The sequence below is a fragment of the Lactuca sativa genome, chromosome 8 (assembly GCF_002870075.4).
Source record: "Lactuca sativa cultivar Salinas chromosome 8, Lsat_Salinas_v11, whole genome shotgun sequence".
In the NCBI taxonomy this organism is placed as follows: domain Eukaryota; kingdom Viridiplantae; phylum Streptophyta; class Magnoliopsida; order Asterales; family Asteraceae; genus Lactuca; species Lactuca sativa.
In genome coordinates this window covers 47,504,540-47,522,012 of record NC_056630.2, presented here as the reverse complement: position 1 = coordinate 47,522,012, position 17,473 = coordinate 47,504,540, and positions in this window count along the sequence as shown.

Genomic DNA, 17,473 nt, shown 5'->3' with positions numbered 1-17,473 from the left:
CATTTTGTTCATAATATCAGAGTGTCCCCAAATAAAATTGTCGAATAGTGCAGGCTGCGCCATCAACCTGGGCCCTTTCTCTTAAGCTCTGAAGTACCTGAAACAACCAACAAAATGTAAGCTAATGCTTAGTGAGTTCCCCAGATCATATCCCACACAATCCACATAATCACATAATCTAAATTAGCTCTATAAGCTATACATATCACATAATCCGTGTATACAAACATATAGGATGCCATGGAAACCCTCCAAGCTTTTATATCGAGTGCCACTGGAACCCCCACATGGTCTTAGACCACTACCATGGGAAGCCCCACATGGTCTCGACTACCTGCCATGGGAACCCCCACATGGTCTTAGCTACCTGCCATGGGAACCCCCACATTGTCTTCACTAACTTCCATGGGAACCCCCACGTGGTCTTAGCTAACCAAGGAATATCATACAAGCTAATCATGAAAACATACTAGGATACCATGGAAACCCTCCAAGGTCTTATACCAAATGCCATGGAAACCCCCATATGGTCTCAATCTACTGCCACGGGAACCCCCTGGGTCTTCCGTGCAATTATCATATCAACATAACACATAATCAACAAACAATCCACATATCATATAATGGGACGACCTTGGTGCCTTATACCCATTGATATGGTGAGGAGATTCAACTCTAAACTCTTCCGACAGATTCAAACGGTAAGCCACCTTGCCCACCCGGGCGGAAATCCTAAACGGTCCAACATATCGGGGCCCTAACTTCCCCTCTTCCGAAACCTAATGACACTCTTCCATGGTGACACTTTCAGGAAGACCAAGTCTCCCACCTGGAACTCAAGATCATAGCAATTCAAATCAACATAGCTTTTCTGACGGCTCTGCACAACCCGCAACCTGTCGCTGCACTTGCTTGATCAACTCGGTAGCCTTAAGCACCACCTCGGTGCTTCCCATGAATTGGTGCCCAACTTCACCACAACAAACTGGGGTCCTCCACCTCCGACTATACAACAACTCAAACGGGGGTCGGTCGATACTATCATGATAACTATTGTTATATGAAAACTATACTAGTGAGAGGTATGAATCCCAACTCCCTCCGAAATGCAATACACATGGCGGCAGCATATCCTCGAGCATCTAGATCGTCCTCTTGCTCTGACCGTCTATCTGAGGGTGATATACAGTGCTGAAGTGTAACTGTGTGCCCAGTTCCTCGTGGAACTTCATCCAAAATCTGGATGTAAATCAAACATCCCGGTCAGAGACCACCGACACGGGCACCTATTGCTTGACCACCACCTCTCACACATAAATATATGATAATTTCTCAGCAGAGATGCTCTTGGGGATCGAAATAAAATGAGCACTCTTCGCCAACCTATCCACAATGACCAAAATGGAATCCACACCCCTTGTTGTCTTAGGTAACTTCATGATGAAGTCCATAGTGATCTCTTCACATTTCCACATGGGAATAGGTAGCGGCTGAACCTTGCCATGAGGTCGCTGATGTTCGCTCTGGACCTTCCTGCAAGTCAAGCACCGCTCCACAAACCAGGTGATCTCCTGCTTCATGCATGGCCACCAGTAACTCAGCCTTAGATCTCTATACATCTTCATATCCCCCGGATGTATAGAGAACTTGGACTTGTATGACTCCTCCAATATCTTCTGTCTCACTACCCCAGATACCGGTACCCACACCCAACCACACTAGGGCAAGAGTCCCCGACCATCCCATATAAACAAGGGAAATTGACCCAAACCCGCTCTATCTTCCAGTTCTCTTTCTGCAAACCATCCACTTGAGCCTTCTTGATCATATCTAACAATGGAGAGACCACTGTCGTCCTCAAAAAAATGTCCCTGATCGGAGAACCCGCCGCCTAGCGGCTCAAAGCATCGACCACCACGTTGGCCTTCCGTGGATGGTACAAAATCTCACAATCGTAGTCCGTCGGGACGTCCAACCATCTCTTCTGTCGCATATGTTAAGATTCTGCTGATCCATGAAATATTTCAGACTTTTGTGATCAGTAAATATTGTGCACCGAACTCCGTACAGGTAATGCTTCCAGATTTTGAGTGCAAACACAACCACCCTCAATTCCAAGTCGTGAGTGGGGTAGTTCGCCTCGTGAGGCTTCAACTGCCTCGAGGCGTACACGATCATATGTCCTCTCTGCATTAAAACTGCCCCTAACCCCAAGATAGACGCATCAAAATACACCACCAAATCCAATCCATGGGTAGTACTAGAATCAAGGCCTCACATAACCTCTGTCTCAAGGTCTCGAAAGCCAACTGCTGGTCTGGGCCCCACCGAAAAGTCACATTCTTCTTGGTCAAACGGGTCAATGGTACGACGATCTTGGAGAAATCCTAGATGAATCTCCGATAATACCCCGCTAGACCTAAGAAGCTACGGATCTTAGATGCATTCTTCGGTACTTCCCACCACATCACTGCCTCAAACTTGGCTGGATCAACCAAAATACCCTCTTGGTTGATGATGCGCCCCAAAAAACTACACCTATCGCAACCAGAAATCACACCTTGAGAACTTAGCATAATGCTTGTCTGTCCTCAGTGTCTCCAACACCTTCCTCAAATACTGCTCATGATGCTCCTTGGTCTTAGAATAGACCAGGATATCATCGATAACAACGATCACAGACGGATCCAAAAACAACCTACACACCCTGTTCATGAGATCGATGAACGTTGCTTGGTATTGGTGAGCGTGAATGACATCACCACAAACTCATAGTGATCTTATCGAGTCCTGAAAGTTGTCTTTAGTATATCTGTTGGATTAATGTCGAAGTCCATAACTATAATTGGCAAGACTTGACCCGACCCGGCATGGTCCATTTGGGTTGCATGGCATCATGCATTTGGATAGACTATAACGAGAGAAATAACACTTAAGGTTGGTTAATATATTATAAGTTCTAATATATTAATAAGATTATTTAATTAGTATTGATCAAGAATTAATCTATGATTAATTAAGTGATCAAAAGAAGACTAATTAAATATATGGGTTGATTGTGTAAATCATCCATACTTGTATAGTGGGCTAAGACTCCATGGATTACCAAGTTAGGCTAAAACCCATAAGATGCTCCATGGTATATTTGAACCCATGGATCCAAGGAAATGGAAAGCCATGACAATTAGGGTTCATCCTAATTGTCACTAACCATATAAGCATCTTATTGTTGAGAAAATAGGCACTAGAGAATATGTGAAAGGGCTAGCCGATTTTTATGAAGTGTGGATTTCTCTCTAATCTATTCCAAGTGTATTTGGTGTTGTGTGAACCATTTGAGGTGTCACACTTGGGGAACTAGACACTCAAGCTTCATGAAGACATTCTACATCAAAGAGGTATGTAATTCTAACTTGATATATTCATATGAATCAATGTTATTATGCTAGTTAGGATGAATACCTTGGTAAGTTCATATTTGCATGTATAATAGAGAGAACATAGATCCAAGGTATTTAGGGTTGCATGTACACTTAGGAATGTTAGAATGCTAAAAACCCAACAGTGGTATCAGAGCGTAGGCTTGTTTTCATTTATACTTGATGCAAATTGCTGAAAAATGCTAAAAAATTGATTTTCTGGCTTTCTGGGCACTGGACTCGCCGAGTCCACTTATGAACTCGTCGAGTCCATGAAGAAAATCATCCTACTCGTCAAGTAGGTTGATACACTCGACGAATAAGAGCCCTAGACAGCATATTTTCGAGTTTTTTTTTGCTAGAAATGGACTAGGAAAATTACCCTAAGATGTTTTTGGACTTATAAACTTGTTTTTGATGTGGTAATGTTCATACTAATCCAATTTCAAAGATAATTGTCAATAGATTCATGTTTTGTATTAGTTTAAAAGTTATGCTAATTACATGAAAAAGTTTGATGTGAATTATCTTTGTTCATATGAGTTGCTTAGATTAATTGATAAGTTAATTGATTATGTGTTTTCAATCCATTTTAATCTAAGAGATGATTCTAAAATGTGTTTGTGTAAAGTTACATGAAAGGTCACATTCAAGTTTCTTAAAACTCATAAAAGATGGCAAAGGTTACAATAATGAAGAGTCTTGTCCTCATTATATGGTTTTATTACTCCATAACTTGTCCTCAAGGTATGGAGGTTCAAGAGTCACTTCATTAAGTAATAAAATGTGTAACCTTAATTAAATCCATAAGTTACTAATTAAAGAAAAGTTACATTCTTTTATTAGTTTAAAGTCTTCCATAACTTGTCCTCAAGTTATGGAACTTGAAGAGTTTTTTTATTAAAACTACTTTAAACTCATAAGTTATGGAATTAATTAGTTTTGAATAGTTTCAAAACTTGCCCTCAAGTTTTGGAATTTGAAATTTTTTCACTTATGAATACTTTAATTCCAAGTTATCCCTTAGAATTTTAAAAGTTAAAATTCAACCCTTATACTTTATATTATTATAAGTTAATAATATTTATATATATGTATAAGAGTAAAGTCAGTCTTACCGTTAGTATGTCTCATTCACGAAGCCGCTCTATAAGGGGAGTATAAGGTTACTGCCTATAAGATGGCACTGGCTAAGTCCACCACAAAAGATCGATAAGAGTATTCGTCATAATTTACTATAGCTCAGTAAATATGGTTATACTTACAAGCTTAAGTGTAATTCTGAGACATTGGAAAAGATTCCAATGTATGGTAGAGCGAATAAGAAGAATCAACTTAGGCAGAAAGATAAAAGTTTCTCAAATCTGAAAAGATGGGAGAGTACTTTAGTATCATGTTATATGATCATCTTAATGATTAAGAGACCTTATCACAATTCATCATCTAAGTGCATTCTGATAGCTAAGAAGACGAGCTATGAATTATTGAAATTGTTAAATCAAGAAGATGAGTCATATTTCATTCCAAAACAATTCTTAGAGTCATACTCCAAGATTGTAAATTAAGTGACATGTCTTAAAGAAGGTTTAAAACATTTGTCAAATGTAAGGGTAAAAGTTTTCTACTCTTGTACCTTTGAAATTTGTCACACCCGAAAACTGGAACGGCGACAACGTTCTAGGGTGGATGACGTCATGTCAAGTATCACAACATATGCAGTATAGTAATCAAAGTACAACAACCATTGCATTAATAGTAATAGTTTTACATAGTTTACATTACATAGAAACATCAAGGTAATACAAGTAATAATATAGGTGCAGCTTGGTACTAAACTGTCTTCACCAAAAGCTCCTGGGATGTACCTGTCTATTGTTGACCTGAGAATACAAGTTATTTGAAAGCGACTATCAACATTTTTATAAATGTTGGTGAGTTCATAAGTATTTAGTGTCATTTTATTCAAATAACTTTATAACATGTAGTAGTTTAGAATCAACGGTGTATTAGAGTCCCTTTCCAGAAAATCCTATATTTTCTAAATAAAAGCAGTCTTCTACCAAGACCTAACAGTGTTATGTTTTAAAGAGAATTTCCTTAAAATATTATCATTACCAAAATATGGTATTTGACTTTAAAGAAAGTAGAAGGATATCACAAATAAGCATTAGGGAAAATAACATAGACCTCAGTAGGAAATACTGCTGACTAAGGTAAAAGAAATCATAGACTCCAGGAGAGTATCGAATGAACAACACGCCTGGCTCAGTCTAACGAAAGGAGACACAGAACCTAGATAGTATCAAATGAATGATATGTCTAGCAAGGTCTAAAAACAGTTAATACAGACCCCAGACAGTATCAAATGAATGATACGTCTAGCAAGGGTCTAAAAACAGTGAACACAGACCCCGGACGGTACCAATTGAATGATACGTCTAGCAAGGTCTAAAAACAGTGAATACAGTGTTAATTCCCATTACCTTAAGGCCATGAATTATAAGGTAACCCCGAGATACTCGTAACCATATGGATAGACACTAGAGAACTTGATGCCCTGCAAGCGTCGGAAAGAATGTGACATTTGTCACCCCTTGGCTTGGTAGGCCGTGGACTGTAGCTAGCAGTCAGGGTGTGGGGGTGTCAATCCCGTATAGATCTATACACACAATGCCCGCTCTCCCTACAGGAGACTCTGGTTACCAACATGACAACAGAGAAGGCCGTGTCCTAAGATGCATCTCGTATAGTGAGTTCTGATGTAAATACTGGGCTAACGATAGAGACTCACAAATAAACTGACCGATGTAAACCTTCATGTCTATACATGTATACATGATATATAATTAATGATTAAACGACTTTCGGACAGATATCTGATCCCACCGGACTACATCTAAACGAGGAAAAGGAAATAGGGCGAGCTAGCCTTCCTAAGTCCTTTAGGCATTATTTATATAACTATACAAGTACATGCATGCATTTAACGACATAGAAGCATTTAACTAAGTAGAAGTGTTAACAAAGTAGAAGCGTTTACGAAGTAGTAGCATTAACAAAGTAGGAGCGTTTCACGAAGTAGAAGCGTTTAACGAAGTAGAAGCGTATCACGAAGTAGAAGTGTTAACAAGTAGAAGCGTATCACTAAGTAGAAGCATTAACAAGTAGAAGCGTATCACTAAGTAGAAGCATTAACAAGTAGAAGCGTATCACTAAGTAGAAGCATTAACAAAGTAGTAGCATTTAACTAAGTAGGAGCATTAACTAAGTAGAAGTATAATGAATCAGTAGTATCTAACGAAGTAGGAGTATAAACACATGGAAGAAAACTTTGATGAAAACTTTGGAAAACCATTACATTTAAGAAAATCACGACCTGGTATTCTTTTGTAAAATAAGTTTGAAAACCTTTAGAAATCCTTTGCAAACCTTTCATAAACAAGTTTTAAATGAAGTTTTGATAAAACATTATAGGTAAAGAAATCCTTTGTTTAAAATACTGTTGTAACTAAATCTGAAAATAAAACATACAGCGCGAGAGTCAATTTGAGAAAAGCTTTTAACAAGTAAAGACGTTTTAGAAAACCATTTACAGTATCATACTTGGTAAAGCAGTTAACAGTGTAATAAATCCTTGTGCATACGGGTTATCAATCACATGTGATTGATTTGATAACTGGCATGTTTTAACTTGTATTCCCCCCCCCCATAAAAGCATGTAAAAACATTTAAAAGGTTAATTCAAGGGTATGAACTCACCTGTTGTAAGCGGATCGAACGAAAGTGCCGGTTGGGTGCTCGGTGTCAAGTAAAGACTTGAACACACTTAGTGACCTATTAACATATGATGGCATATGTTTACATACAATTAATAAATTTCATACTAATTAAACACATATACGCATCCTAAATGCGGAAAACACTTTGGTCAAGTGCTAGGAGTGTCCCGGGTAACATCTAAGGGTGTGTATGGCCTAGATAGGGAGTTTACTCTTCAAGAGTAAACTCTTTATAGAGTTTATGGCCCTAAGACCTTATCCACATGAGTTTACGGCTGTAAACTCATTGATGGTGCGTTCCTTGATGCATTAAGGTCTTATAACACTTGTGGAACTAGGCTAGGTTCAATTCTTGGGCTTATGAAGGGTTTAAGGCTTCAAAATGGGCCATTTAAGGAGTTTACGGCCTAAGACTACTCCTTGAGGAGTTTATGACTGTAAACACATGAGTTTATGGTAGTAAACTCATGTTGGTCCATTTCTTTTGTCGTTTGGTGGTTCTAACTCATGCATGTAAGGTTCTAGTCACTTTTAGGAGCATAGGAAGGTGTTTAGGGCACTTAAACACCTTGGAAAGGTGTTTACGGTTTAAGAAGATGTTCTTGGGGAGTTTACTACCTTAAACACATGATTTTACACTAGTAAACTCATTTTGTCCATGAATCCTATGTTTTGGTGCATCAAACGAAGGATTACAAGGCTCTATGCACTCGTGGAAGTTTTTGAGGTGTTTGAGGGGTAGTTTAACACCTTAAAAGGTGTTTATGGTCTATGAACATGGATTTATGGTCTAAGGATGTTCTTAGATCGTAAACTCATGTTTACTCCCCATTTGGTCCGATTTTGGTGTACTAAGTCCTTTCGGGTAAGCCTCTAAGCCATTGCTAAGCATGAGAAGTGTTTGGGAGGGTTTTTGGGCATCAAACCCACTTCCAAAGGGGTTTACGGTTTTGGGAGGCTACCAAGACTGTAAACTCATGTTCTTGGGGTTCTTGGATGATTAAGTCACGAATTTGCAAGCTAGATAAGTTAGATAACAAGCTAGGAAGGTTCACTTACCAATTTGAGGCTCGGAGGGGTGATTTTTGACCAAAACCCGTTTGTAGAGAGAGAGAGAGAGAGAGAGAGAGAGAAAGAGAGAGAGAGAGAGTCTAAGGTGGGAAAAGGCTTCTAAGGAGTGTCCACCCACCCTTGTATAGGGCTTGGGTGTTGTACCCGGTATACGACTACCCGATACTTATATTTAACGAGGTTTAAAATTTTACCCGGTTAAACGGCCGCAAATAAAAATAAACTTTTTCCAACTAAATGGAAAGATAATTTATGTGTTTTTATTTTTGCTTGACGAATATTAATTAAAATATTCCAACGGGTTTATTTCCGGTCAAAAATATTTTCGGGATAAATTTGGCTAATTTTTGATGTAGTTAATTTCGACGTTAAAACTAACGGAAATTTTTGGGTTGTCACAAAATTGGTAAGTTGTGATGTTTTTGATAAAACAAAGACCAAATAAGGCCAATTGTGTGAAGTGTTTGTCTTGATTAGAATCCACACTATCTCTTGAATATCAAACAAGAAAGTCTTATATGTCAAGAGGACAGTGGGAGTCTTGAAGGTCTTGAAAGTGTCAAGAACGAATCAAGAATAAAACCTAAGTTCTTCACTAGCACACGACTTGAGGTTTATAACCTATCGTGTTGACATATTCTTTGCCCATTCCAATTAAAGTTGGCTTTGCATATGAGTTATTAGAGTTCTCAATTGGTTGCACAACAACTTGGAAGCAATGGCAAGCCCTTGATCTGCCAGATGGCAAGAAATTAAGATTGAGTTCAGTCCAAATAAGTTTGGATTTGTCATTATCCTTGTCTTGTGACTATGGTTTTGACAATTCACATGGATAAGAACACATACACCATTAAATCTAAGTGTCATAAGGTTTCTCTCCGATTCATGAAAACGACGGTGAGGAAACACTTTCACTATGTAGATTTTTAAGTAGATAGCAATTGCGATATTTGCATTCTCAAAGTCGTTAGAGGAGAATGTGTGGTTAACCGACACACTAACATGGACTTGCGAGAAGTGGCAAAGGTCTAAACAGTCGAGACTATGACTACGACATCCCTTTTCATAGTTCTTAAAATTGTTTAGACACACTTATGAGCTATCTAAAATAAGGTGTATGATATTGATAAAGTTTTATCAAAGCAATCTAGTATCAGAAATCTGAACTTTGGTAAGAAAGTCAATAAAGTATTGTTTTTCTAGAAGTTCAACTGATTTCTAAGAACATGTCAAAGCTAGTGGGAGCATAAGTGTTATGCTAATAATCATCATGTTAGTAGGAGCATGATAATTATGATAAAGGTTGCAAGTTAGCAATGTTAATTATAGAAAACAAAAGGTTTCATTTGGGAAAAAGTTGTTTTGCTATAATTAAGGGAGAGGAAATTATACTTCATCTCAATTCTTTAAGCTTAGATCGTGAGATTTTAATCAAATTTAGTCAAGTATATATATGAATGCTATGTTCGAATGGCTCAACATAAGCAAATTCTATATATGGGTCCATTCTTTTTTTCTAAAATTCGATTATGATTACGGCATCCCTTTTCATAATCTGAATTATGAGAACTTGGCAAATTGAAATGGAAATATTATAGCAAAAGACTGGTTTAGTCTTTATGTGAGACATCATGAATCGTGTCCCATATGCTTCGGATATAGGATCGATTACATCTGCTATATTCATCCTTTCTAAAATTTTCGAAATGCATGGGGCATTAAGAAGGGAAAAGGTCTCGAATTGGATATGACTAAAAGGATTAAGCAATTGTCGAGGACAATCTATGGTTTACCAAATATTGGTTGCTCAAGGACAGTTGGAAGTATAGTGTTAATTATGGAAGGACCATATTGACATAATCTGTAAGGAAGCAACTCTTGTTCAGAAGTGATAGTCAAAATGGAATATGGAATTGTTTCAAAGTTAGAAATTATTCAATCTATGTAAGATTAGGAAACTTAATTCAAGAAGGATGTTTCCAAGGAGTTGATCTCCTTTGGAATGCTCTGTAATGTTTGTTGTCAAGTCTTTGTGACTTTGTGCATAATCATTACAAGAGGATCAATGCATATAAGTTTAGAATCTAACAGATTTCGATAAATGATAGGAATTTGGAATTCTTGCATTTGCAGCAAGGAATTGGAAGTGTGAAATTAGAATCATTGGAATTATCTTGAATTGGTTTATTTCACAAAGTAAGGATCATAGACAAACATAGAGTGCATACTTAGTGTATGGCAAAGCTATTGTTTAGAAAAACATAGTGTACATGCTTGGAGCATGGGACAACTAGTGTTGTTAATTCGAGGACAAAGTTGACCAAACCGAAACAATGAATAATGAGTAATGAGTATGGTGATAAATAAAAAGTGTTTTATTTATATTCATAAGTTTTGATACCATACTAGATTCAATTATTCTTGTGTTTCATTTTGCATGTTTTGACTTCCAGAATAACTAGGTTGTTCTTCCTGAATGATTAAGTTATTCAAACCATCCATAGTCGGTCATATGTAGGAAGTAGATATGAATCAAGACTATCATGGGTTGGGCTTGTAGAGGTATAAGATGTTGGACAAGGTGGTGCTACAACACTCATGAGTGCTCATAAGTTATGAGTATTGGATTCAACCCGCGCTCATTGGAATCACCTTATTGATTTTATCACGAGTGATCATGAGACAATAATATCTTATATTCTTCAAACCTAGAGATATGAATTGTTACTATGAGATGGTTATACATTGATTGTACGAAAACGCATTGGTAACTCGATGTTATAAAATGTGCCTTTGTGTATGATTCAACAAGTAGTAGAACAAGCCATATGTGTCGAAGTTTATCCATTCCTTTTACCTTTGGGATAAAAGCGAAATCTGTGAGCCCCTCGATGATTTGGTGATGACAAATGTAAGTGCTCGGCCGGGGGCTGGACTAATTTGATTTGCTCAATTAGTCAGTCGTCATAAATCAGAAATCGGGAAACAATAAATGGACAGAGAGATTGATTATAATCCTTGTCTCAGTCCATATGATATCTAGAATGGAGGAATATATAATCCCTTATGTAATGGACAAGTCATTGACAAAGGTTAGAGATCATCGACAAGGTCAGAGTTCGACAGAAGCTTTTGAGAGTTATGATTGCTAGTTGGTTATTGAAGTCATATTTGCAATAATAGTTTTAGACTTATCCAAGTGGGAGACTGTTGGATTAATGTCTAAGTCCATAACTATAACTGGTAAGACTTGACCCGACCCGACATGGTCCATTTGGGTTGCATGGCATCATGCATTTGGATAGACTATAATGAGAGAAATAACACTTAAGGTTGGTTAATATATTATAAGTTCTAATATATTAATAAGATTATTTAATTAGTATTGAGCAAGAATTAATCTAGGATTAATTAAGTGATCAAAAGAAGACTAATTAAATATATGGGTTGATTGTGTAAATCATCCATACTTGTATAGTGGGCTAAGACTCCATAGATTATCAAGTTGGGCTAAAACCCATAAGATGCTCCATGGTATATTTGAACCCATGTATCCAAGGAAATGGAAAGCAATGACAATTAGGGTTCACCCTAATTGTCACTGACTATATAAGCATCTTATTGTTGACAAAATTGGCACTAGAGAATATGTGAAAGGGCTAGTCGATTTTTATGAAGTGTGGATTTCTCTCTAATCTATTCCAAGTGTATTTAGTGTTGTGTGAACCATTTGAGGTGTCACACTTGGGGCACTAGGCACTCAAGCTTCGTGAAGACATTCTACATCAAAGAGGTATATAATTCTAACTTGATATATTCATATGAATCAATGTTATTATGCTAGTTAGGATGAATACCTTGGAAAGTTCATATTTGCATGTATAATAGAGAAAACATAGATCCAAGGTATTTAGGGTTGCATGTACACTTAGGATTGTTAGAATGCTCAAAACCCAACAATATCTTCATCCCTATTACTCATTTGATGGTACCCCGACTGAAGATCAATCTTGGAAAACCAAGATGCACCCCACAACTAATCGAAAAAATCATCGATCCTTGGGAGTGGATAACGGTTTTTCACCGTTAGTTTGTTCAACTCCCGATAATCAATACACATCATGTGTGACTCGTACTTCTTCCTCGCGAACAGGATCGATGCTCCCCACGGGGAACTGCTCAGACGAATAAACCCTCGGTCTAGTAGCTCCTGAAGCTGCATAGACAGCTCCTGCATCTCGGGCGGAGCTTGCCGATACGATTCCTTAGCTATCGCAACGGCACTCGGCACCAAATCGATACGAGACTCTACTTTTGTCTCTGGAGGCATCCCAGGTAGCTCCTCGGGAAAGACATCCCAATAATCCCGTACAACCTGTACACTATCCAAATCTGTTGGTGTCTCCACCTTCGAATCCAAGACGTATGCAAAAAATCCAGAACAACCCTGATAGAGAAGTCTCCTAGCTCTTGCAGCTAAACAGAGGGTTGGCCCTTGCGAGGCCCTCTCTCCATAGATAACCAGTTCCCCCATACTTGGGGTTTGAACTCTCACCGGATGGAGCTCGTAATATATCAATGCTCCATTAGCCCCCAACCAGTCCATCCCAACGATCACCTTCATACCTCGCTATGGTATCGGTACCAGATCAACCCGGAACCTCTCCCTAAACACATTCAGGACACAGTCCCAATATACTCTCATAGCACTCACAGTGTGGTCGTCCGCAATCTCAACCTCAAGTGGGGAATCCAAAGTTCCTGAAGCATCCCGAAACTTCTTGCTAAGCACAAGAGATACAAACGATTGGGTAGCTCCCGAATCAAAAAGAACATGAGCCGACATACCATTGACCAAAATGGTCCCTATACAGGACCACATATATACACATAAGCAAAACAAATAAATATCAAGCAGGAAAAATTAAATACATACCAGCAACGACATTTGGCGCTGACCGAGCCTCCTCGGTTGTCAACTAAAAGGTGCAACTCTTCACTGCAGGAGCATCCTACTTGGCAAGGCAGCCATCAGTGATCCTCATTATGGTGGGCGTAGGCGTCGCCACTGCTCCTTATCCTCCCTGCAACCTCAGACAATCGGCCTTTTATGGCAATTCTGGTTGTAGTGGAAACAAATCAATCCCTTCTTGGGGCAGTCCCTGCTTACGTGGCCCGGCTGACCAAACGTATAACACACCATGTCCATTGCCCAACAAACCCCACCATGCGATCTCCTACATTTGGCACACCGGCCATAGCCCTGCTGGCCCATACCCGAAGAATCCAAGGTCTTAGGCATTTTAGCCTAACCTACTACTATCTGAACCTGCTTTGGCTTCCGCTTGGTGCGAAGCTCCAACTCCATTCCCCGCTCTTAGGCCTTCTCCACCATCTCATTTAGGGTTTTGCACCCTATAAAGCTCATAGACTCACGAATATCATCCCTCAACATGGAATGATACCTCTTCCTCCTCATATCCTCATCAGTAGCATAGTACGGGATCAACAGTGCTCGTTCCCAAAACTTTGCGGTAATCTCTGCCACAGTCTCGGTGGTCTGCTGGAGCTCCTGAAACTCCCTCACTAACCGTTTCACCACAATAGATGGTGCAAACTCCATATCAAAGCGTTTGATAAACCCTGCCCATGTCATCTCAGCTATAGTGGCTGCTCCTACCTGGCTAGTCACCTCCTCCCACCAATCCCTGGCTTGGTCCCTCAACATACATAAGGCAAACCCCACCTTTTCCGCATCAGGGCAAAAGCTCGTGCGATGGGCATTCTCCATGTCTTCCACCCAGCGTCGAGTAGTTATGGGGTCCCAGACCGCTCAGCACGCCTCGAACTCCCTAAACAAGGGAGTTTGAGCTCCAACCTGGCCCGTAGCAATCTCGACTCGGAAAGATCTGAGCCACTCCTCCATGATCTCCATCATCCCTTCCTTGACTGTCCCAAAAATCATTAGGGTAGCGTCAAGGATGCCCATCATAACCTCAACTACAATAAGTTCGCGTAGCCTCTCGTCAATGGGCTCGGTACCGTCACCCAACCCATATACGGGTCCTGATCCTGATCCTAATCCCCCTGCTCCATGTCGTATCTCCACCATTCCGATCTTAAATACCATAAGACAGAATGATTAAATATCAAAAAAGGGGATCCCTCCAGACCGGTTCTCCTTAGATCTTCCAGAGCTAACATCAGTTTGGGTACAGGTCTTGTTCTTTCAGTAGTACGGGCCCAATACTACCTTCCACACCTACCTGTACCTTCCCCAAGGTTCTACCTGATAACTCTAATTCGTCCAAAACAAACATATCTCACAGGCTATCGCATAACTCAAATCCTAGGCTATCTTAAGATTTTCTCCATCCATATCAAACCAGAACTCAGATCAATCAAAACAGGTTGCACTATGCATGAAAATTATACGCTTAACTGGATCAAATAGACTTTCGAATAACATACTCTACCCTAGGACCACAACCAGACAAGGAATAGGAAATAGGGCCATATCAATCATTCTAAGGCTATAAGATCCTAACCGTATACAATTTTTAAAGCATACACATAGCAAAATCCATCCGACTATCATAATCCAAATATCAGTATAACATGACTAACATATTGGGGAATCACTTACTTGAGCTCGGCCAATTACGCGCATTATACTCTCCCTTTTTTCCATTTTAAGAAGTTTTTAACTTTTGATTTCTAAAAGCAATTTTACCATTTCCTCAGTTTCAGTCCTGACACACCCGAGAGTGTGCCCGAATCCCTCAAACCAAGGCTCTGATACCAACTTGTAAAGACTCAAATTTCCAATAAAATATTTTTAATTAACAAAATTGTTTCCAATGACCATAAAATACTAATCACAATTGTTTACAAAATCCATAGTATCAAACATTTTATTTATCATATCATAGTGTCGCCAAATAAAATCGACGGAGAGTGCATGACGCGCCATCAAGTTGGACCCTTCCCCTTAGGCTCTGAAGTACCTGAAACAACCAACACACTCAGTGTAATCCATTGTTATACAGGTCATACTGAAGTTATACTTGGGTCCGCTGGTCAAACCCGCCAACCCATATATTATATTTGGAATAAAAATAAATTTTAATATTTCTTTAATGTTTTTCTTAGATGGGACACATTTGCATTTTGCACTACATCTTGAACGCAACTTCGTACTATACGCGCGTCTCATTATACGTCTCACTCTCATTAGTGATGTGGGTTTAAAGATATAAAATACAAAAGCTAACAATACATGTAAAATAATTTACGATTGAAAATTTCCGACTTATGTTCTATGAAATTTAGATTATTTATCAGTTTATTATTATTTTTTTTTATCTTTTTGGAATTTTCCCTAATTAAATGAGAATGACCTGTGAACCTGTATATTTAAATGATTTAGGCTAGTCATGTCCGGGTTTGACATATTTCCGTTAGGATTGAATAGTATGACATGACTATTTACATAGGTTGTATCTCGGTAGAACTTTTTGACCAGTTAACCCGAATATAATGTGATTATCACCCTACTTTTTGTTAGGTGTTTAGAGATTCATATTTACATGTATATATTCCTTTAAGTTTGAATTTAGTTATTTAGACATAATAACAAACAATCTCTAATTTTGTGATTACAGTATGTTTTGCTTTTTAATTTTGTGATTACAGTATGTTTTGCTTACTAATTGACTTACTTATTATGTCTAATTGACTTACTTATTTTGTCTACATAAAACTAGGAACAACGAGTGGTTTAATAGTATTTCGGGCATATAATTACCACTTACTATGTTAACCACTCAATATTACAAATTCGGCATAATGTATAATTGATTCAACTACTCGTACTACTTAAATTCATAACGGTTAGTGAATATATTATACAATATCTTAATATAAATATTAGTTATATAAATAAACCCAAACCCAATTATTGTCCATAAAAATGATTTCAAAAAACTAAACTTGATTGAAGTAAAAGTACTAATCAAAACACATATGATCCTAACATTTTACAGTCCTCTTACAAGTAACCATAAAACATTTTGCCTTCCATATATATATATATATATATATATATATATATATATATATATATATATATATATATATATATATATATATATATATATATATATATATATATATATATATATATATATATATATATATATATATATATATATATATCAAAAAATCGTGAAACTAAGGACGTGCAATAGTCACAAAAACCTAGAACAAATGAACCTTGCGGCAGAATTGATGATCCAATGGTTGAGGATCTTCACATGTTAAACGATGTTGAACTCGACGATTTGTTGCCTCAGATCCTAAGTTTGATGAACAACAATGTGTTTTAAGAACATTTGCAAGTGTTCTTGAACCACCAAACTGAAGGAAAATCACATATAAAGAGTCTTTTCTCATTTTAGGTTGATCATCTCCTATAGGGATGCCAAAATCCGAATTTTCCTTATTTTTTCATGTTGGCATCTTAATGGGTCTCTTAGATGCTCCTTCAGATATTGTTGCTTGGTACAGAAACATCCTAAATACCTAGTGGGATTCTGGGACATTGGAACATAGTGGTGGGGATCTTAAAACTTCCAAGATTTCCAAGCTAATTTTGGTGATTAAAAATTTAGAATTAGCTTAAACATTTAAGGTCACATCTAATGATCTGATGAGTCAAACACTTTACATGCTGACCACCAGCGTCAACACCAGTGCCAGCACCAACACGCCAACACACAGTCTTATCAGAGCTTGAACCAGTGATCTTGGTGATCTTTTATATATTATGCAGTTATACATGTGTGTGTGTGTATGTATACTTATATATATATATATATATATATATATATATATATATATATATATATATATATATATATATATATATATATATATATATATATATATGATCCGTCATCTTTGTGATTTGGGTCAAACCTATACTTAGATAGGTATACATACCTTAATTAGTGGGATATCAATTATTGTCATTGTATATATTAAAGTTATGGTGAAAACCTAATGTATGTCTTTGTGACCGCCTTTGTGACCTTCGTTTGGTGAGAACATTCTTTCTTAGTGAAAGCATCTTTGTGATTATGCGTGTTCATCATTTTCCTGTTTAATCTTTGCTTAGTTAGTTTGTTCTTTGTTATTCATACA